At 35.8% G+C, this 5,409-nt stretch overlaps 1 pseudogene; it reads right to left on the minus strand.

Moving 5' to 3' along the window:
- Nucleotides 1-4,304: 4,304 nt before the first annotated feature.
- On the minus strand, nucleotides 4,305-5,059 carry LOC108764794 (putative uncharacterized protein FLJ37770; annotated as a pseudogene).
- Nucleotides 5,060-5,409: the final 350 nt, after the last annotated feature.

Raw genomic sequence — 5,409 nt, forward strand, 5'->3', positions numbered from 1 at the left:
GACTGGTTTGGCTCAAAAGAGCAACAATTTTTTTGGCGTGGCATCCACAAATTGTCAGACAGGTGGGAAAAAGGTATAACTAGCGATGAGCAATACTTCGAATAAAATATTTTTTATCATTTTCATGCAATAAACGTGTATTTTCTATTAGAAAATTCCGGTTTCATATTTACATATCTGGTATATTTCGTCTATATTTCAATTATAATTATAGAAACTATAGTAAATATGTATTTTTCGCGAGTCTAATAACTTTTTCTATAAGGATTGTCTCACCAATCAAACCAATTTCTTAAGAATAATTTTCGAATTTATAATTAAAAAGTAAAATTTTTTTGTACTCTTATCAGTAATTAAAAATTTTTTATTTTTACCTATAAATTTTATTTTAGTTTATGAATTTTAGTTCATGAATTATAGTTTATATAACTATATAACTTATATGTTTTTAGCTATGAAATTTTATCTTTGTTTTTTTATTTTGATATATTAAAATCCTGGTAAAATTAAATTTCTTTCATTTTATAAATCTCGTAATTCTGTTTGTCTCGTAACTTTATATAAGTAATATGAATCTCGGGTCTTATGTATATCTTGTAATTTTTACAACAAAAAAATAAAAATATTAGATTGCACTGTGTATTTTCATTTATTAATTGTCTATGAGACATTCGAAGTAAGTCTATGAATAAGACCATTGGATATACTGTATTTTCGTTTAGACAGATGTCCACTGGACATCCGAAGGACATCCATTTAGTCCGATAAGGGCATCCTTAGTATATCCGTATTCGTCCATTGGTCTTTATAGGATGTCCTATGAACGTACTTCGGCCGGACATTGGGACATAATCTGTACATCCCATGGACAGCTGACGGACGAAAATCGACATCCTACGGATATCCGTAACGGACCAATAGGACGTCCATTGGATGTCCATGTGCTATGTGGGTTATTACTATGGTCAAAATTTCATTGGTATTCCATATTACATCCCATTTTTTAAACCCCCATTTTCTCACTTTTGACTTTTTTTGTTAATATTGACGTTGGACTTACATTTTGGCGACTTTCATTTATTGGATGTTGTAGCTAACATATTCCTCAAGAGTTCTGTGTAAATTTAAAGTTTTCGTATGCATTTATATTGGAGCAATGTTAATTTAAAAAAAGCTATTCCATAATCCCTGCTTTTATCCTACATCTGCACCAGCGTTTGCGACTGTATACAATTGGATGAATGAATTTAAACGTGGTCGTACATCCACATGTAATGCACCTCATTCGGGGGGTCCAATTGAGACTGCTACGGCAGAAATCATCGATAAAGTCCACGATATTGTTTTGACTGATCGCCGAGTGAAAGTGCGCGAGCTTGTTGAGGCCACAGACATATCACATGGCATAATGATTTCAATTTTGCAGGAACAATTGGATATGAAAAAACTATCGGCAAGATGGGTGCCGCGTTTGCTCATTGTGGACCATAAGCACGACCATGTGACGATTTCAAAACAATGGCCAAATTCAACGAATTCCGCTACGAATTGCTTCCCCATCCAGCATATTCGCCAGATTTAGCTCCCTGCGACTATTTCCTGTTTCCAAACCTGAAGAAATGGTTCGGAGGAAAGAGATTCACTATCAGAGAGCAGCTCATCGCTGAAACAGAGACTTATTTTGAAGATTGGACAAATCATATTATTCGGACCGCTTGAAAAAGTTGAAAAATCGTTGAATCAAGTATATCGAGCTGAAAGGAGACTATGTTGAGAAATAAAAATGAATCGATCAAAAATAATGTGTTTTACTATGTTTTTCTAAAAACTTATTGACTTACCCTCGTACTTTATTGATAATATGTATGTTATTTTCTTTTCAGATATTCTCTGCAAATATTGAAATTACAAAAACCACGGTTGGATGTATGTACTCGCTGAAATTCAACTTATGATATGTTGCAGCGACTTTTGCAATACAAGACATTTTATAACGATAATTTAGGAATATCTCATTTATCAGAAAAGGAATGGATTATGATCCAGTAGTGAAAGTCCTAAGCCTAGTGTATGAAGCAACAATAAAACTTCAGGAAAGTCAGTTGTTAGTGGGGGATTTTTATAAATTATGGATTAATCTAAAACTAGAAGTAAAAACTTAAGTCAAGTGCAGCTGATGTTTTTTCACATTATTTGGAAATAAAAGAATCTCAGATTCTGAAGAATGATACAGTTAATGTTGCATTTTCCAAGATTAAAACGTCTTTTGTCATCGGAAAGGCTAAAGCTAAAAAGCACTTAAACACTGAGACAAAAAGGTGAAAACAGTCAGAAAATTTATAATAACGTTATTATGGCCAACATCAATTTCAATATCATCGTAACTCGCGTCTTTAATTTTTTTCGCTGAAGTACTAGCATACTCAGTTTCTGCTTCTATTTTATCGGGATTATAATTGAATTTCTTCTTTCGAGGCCGACATGGTCGAGCAGTTCCCACTGATTTTCGTGTGTTCGGCATTTTTGAAACACTGTTACTTGCCCCACGTTCGAAACGCAACTGAAATACGTTACTGTAAATAGAAGTATAGAACGCACGTCCGACCGAGGGTATACGAGCACACAATAGACAGGAATGTACAGGAATTCGTTGAGACAGGCACAAACTTGCTACCTGTAGTAGATACACCGCTTAGGCGGTGAAAAATGCCCGTCCCTCGAAGCCGCTCCGAGCACGCGTTTATACCTGTTTTTCGGCCGACGCACTCTCTCGTCTAATACGCTATAACTCCTAAAATGAATTACATAGGGAAATATCCTTTTGGCTACACATTTTCAAGACCCTAAGGATGAAAATAAAGCAAAAAACAAAAAAAAAATTTTTTTTCGATTTTGACTAGAACCTCCCCTTAAAAAGTATCGCAGCTCAAATGTTTATATTGAATGATAATTGAATGTTATGTATTGAACGCGGTGCTTAGTTAATTTTTTCAGTAAGGTAATTTTTTCATGAAATTTATTCAATTTTTAGAGCGATAGAACAGTTAATATAACTAGCACAGTGGAAAAGGAGGATGCTAACAATAACAAGGCGGCAACTGAGGCGACTGACTTTTCAAGTACGAGTAATACTAATTTAGCACTATTAAGAAATTCCATTGTATAAATAGAACTAGACTCGTCTACGGACGACGAGTATAAGATATGTATTATGCAAGAAATAAACAAAATTTGTAATGCAATAGATAACTATAAAGAACAACGTATTGATATAGATACTGATTTAATGTAATAGGAAAGAAAAAAATACGTCGTACCATTCATAACAAAATTAGCAAAATTGTCCATGCTGTCCCCATTACACAAGTAAGCGTAGAAAGAGCTCTTTCAGCTTTAAAAGTAATTAATGCTTAATGATAAAAGGTACAATTTATCTCCCAAAAATTCAAAAACTTATGTTTGTTAAACTAAAAATAAAGATAAATTACTAATGTATATATTTGTTGTATTAATTATTAATTTATATACTAAGTATTAAAAGTGTATTAAAGCTTACAATACCGTATTAAAACGTAGTATTTTTTATTTTATCTTTTCTTCATAAATAATGACATCTTTTATCCTTTAATTATTAATACGTTAGAGGAATGGCACCGATACCGACATACCACTTTGTTTTTAGACAATAAATTCGTAAACAAAAGGTAAAAATACGACTTCAAAAACATAAATAGGTGTACAACTTTGCTTCCGCCGTTTTCCTATAGATGGCTTTAGCGGTAAGTGATGGTCGAAATACGAGGGTCGTCTGAAAAGTTTTGAGCCTAACATAGAAACAAGTAATTTTTCGGTCAAATTCAATTTTATTTTTTCAGATAGTCTCCTTTTAAGTCGACACATTTTTTCCAGCGATGCTCCCACTCCTTTAATCCATTAAAATAACATGTCTTGGTTTGCAAAATAGGCGTCTACGGATGCGATGACCTCCTCGTTCGATGAAAATTTCTGTCCTCGGAGCCAAACTTTGAGTCTAGGAAACAGAAAAAAGTCGCTGGGGCCAGATCTGGTGAATACGGTGGATGGTCAATTAATTCGAACCGCAATTCGTGAATTTTTGCCATAGTGTGAGACGCCGAAGTGTGAGACGGTGCGTTATCTTGATGGAACAGCACTTTCTTCTTTTTCAAATGCGGTCGTTTTTTCTCAATTTCTGTCTTCAGCTTGTCAAGCAATGATGCGTAGTACGTCCCTGTTATTGTTTTACCGTTTTCAAGATAGTCGATCAACACAATTCCATGATTGTCCCAAAAAACAATCGCCATCACCTTTCCCGCCGATAAAACCGTCTTCGCTTTCTTCGGAGAAGATTCACCCTTCGCAGTCCACTGTTTTGATTGTTCTTTCGTTTCAGGAGTGAAGTGGTGGACCCAAGTTTCATCGACCGTTATTAATTGACGCAAAAAATCCGACTCGTTTCGCTTAAACCGCTCCAACAATCCGCCGATAAAACCGTCTTCGCTTTCTTCGGAGAAGATTCACCCTTTGCAGTCCACTGTTTTGATTGTTCTTTCGTTTCAGGAGTGAAGTGGTGGACCCAAGTTTCATCGACCGTTATTAATTGACGCAAAAAATCCGACTCGTTTCGCTTAAACCGCTCCAACAGGGCCTTAGAAATGTTCATTCGAATGCGTTTTTAATCCAGAGTGAGCAAGCGCGGCACCCAACGCGCGGTTAACTTACGCATGCCTAATTCTTCAGTCAATATATGACAAACACGTTCTTTTGATATGCCAACAGCCTCTGCTATCTCCCTAATCTTAATTCGACGGTTGTCCATTATCATTTGATGAATTTTTTCGATGTTATCGGTGGTGGTCGCAGTTGTTGGCCGTCCAGAACGCTCATCATCAGCTAAGCTGGTACGACCACGTTTAAATTCAACTACCGATCTTTTCACGGTGGCAAATGATGGGGCAGAGTCCCCGTAAACAGCGTCCAACTCGGCTTTCATTTGCGTAGACGTATTGCCTTTCAAATGCAAGAATTTAATTAGAGCACGATATTCAATTTTTTCCATTTTTACAAAATGACGACACAAATGATCGTCAAACAAGAACTGAACGTCCAAAGTGGCCACAATTGTCACAGATATCTTTCGTAAGTATCACGATTATAATACCAGAATGGCTTTGACGAGTATCGCCATCTTCATGATGAGGCTCAAAACTTTTCAGACGACCTTCGTAAATAGATCATAGACGTAGTCTAGCAAGACCGCTCGAGCAAGACGGACCTGTGTCTGCCCTGCTTCGGGTATTGCATCATCTTATTAATTTTTTGCTGAAAAGCGTTTCCGGCTATAACTGTGATTTGTAAGCTTGGCCACGTAAATCCAACTAAGTTGGAACC

Source organism: Trachymyrmex cornetzi, unplaced genomic scaffold, assembly GCF_001594075.2.
Source record: "Trachymyrmex cornetzi isolate Tcor2-1 unplaced genomic scaffold, Tcor1.1 scaffold452, whole genome shotgun sequence".
In the NCBI taxonomy this organism is placed as follows: domain Eukaryota; kingdom Metazoa; phylum Arthropoda; class Insecta; order Hymenoptera; family Formicidae; genus Trachymyrmex; species Trachymyrmex cornetzi.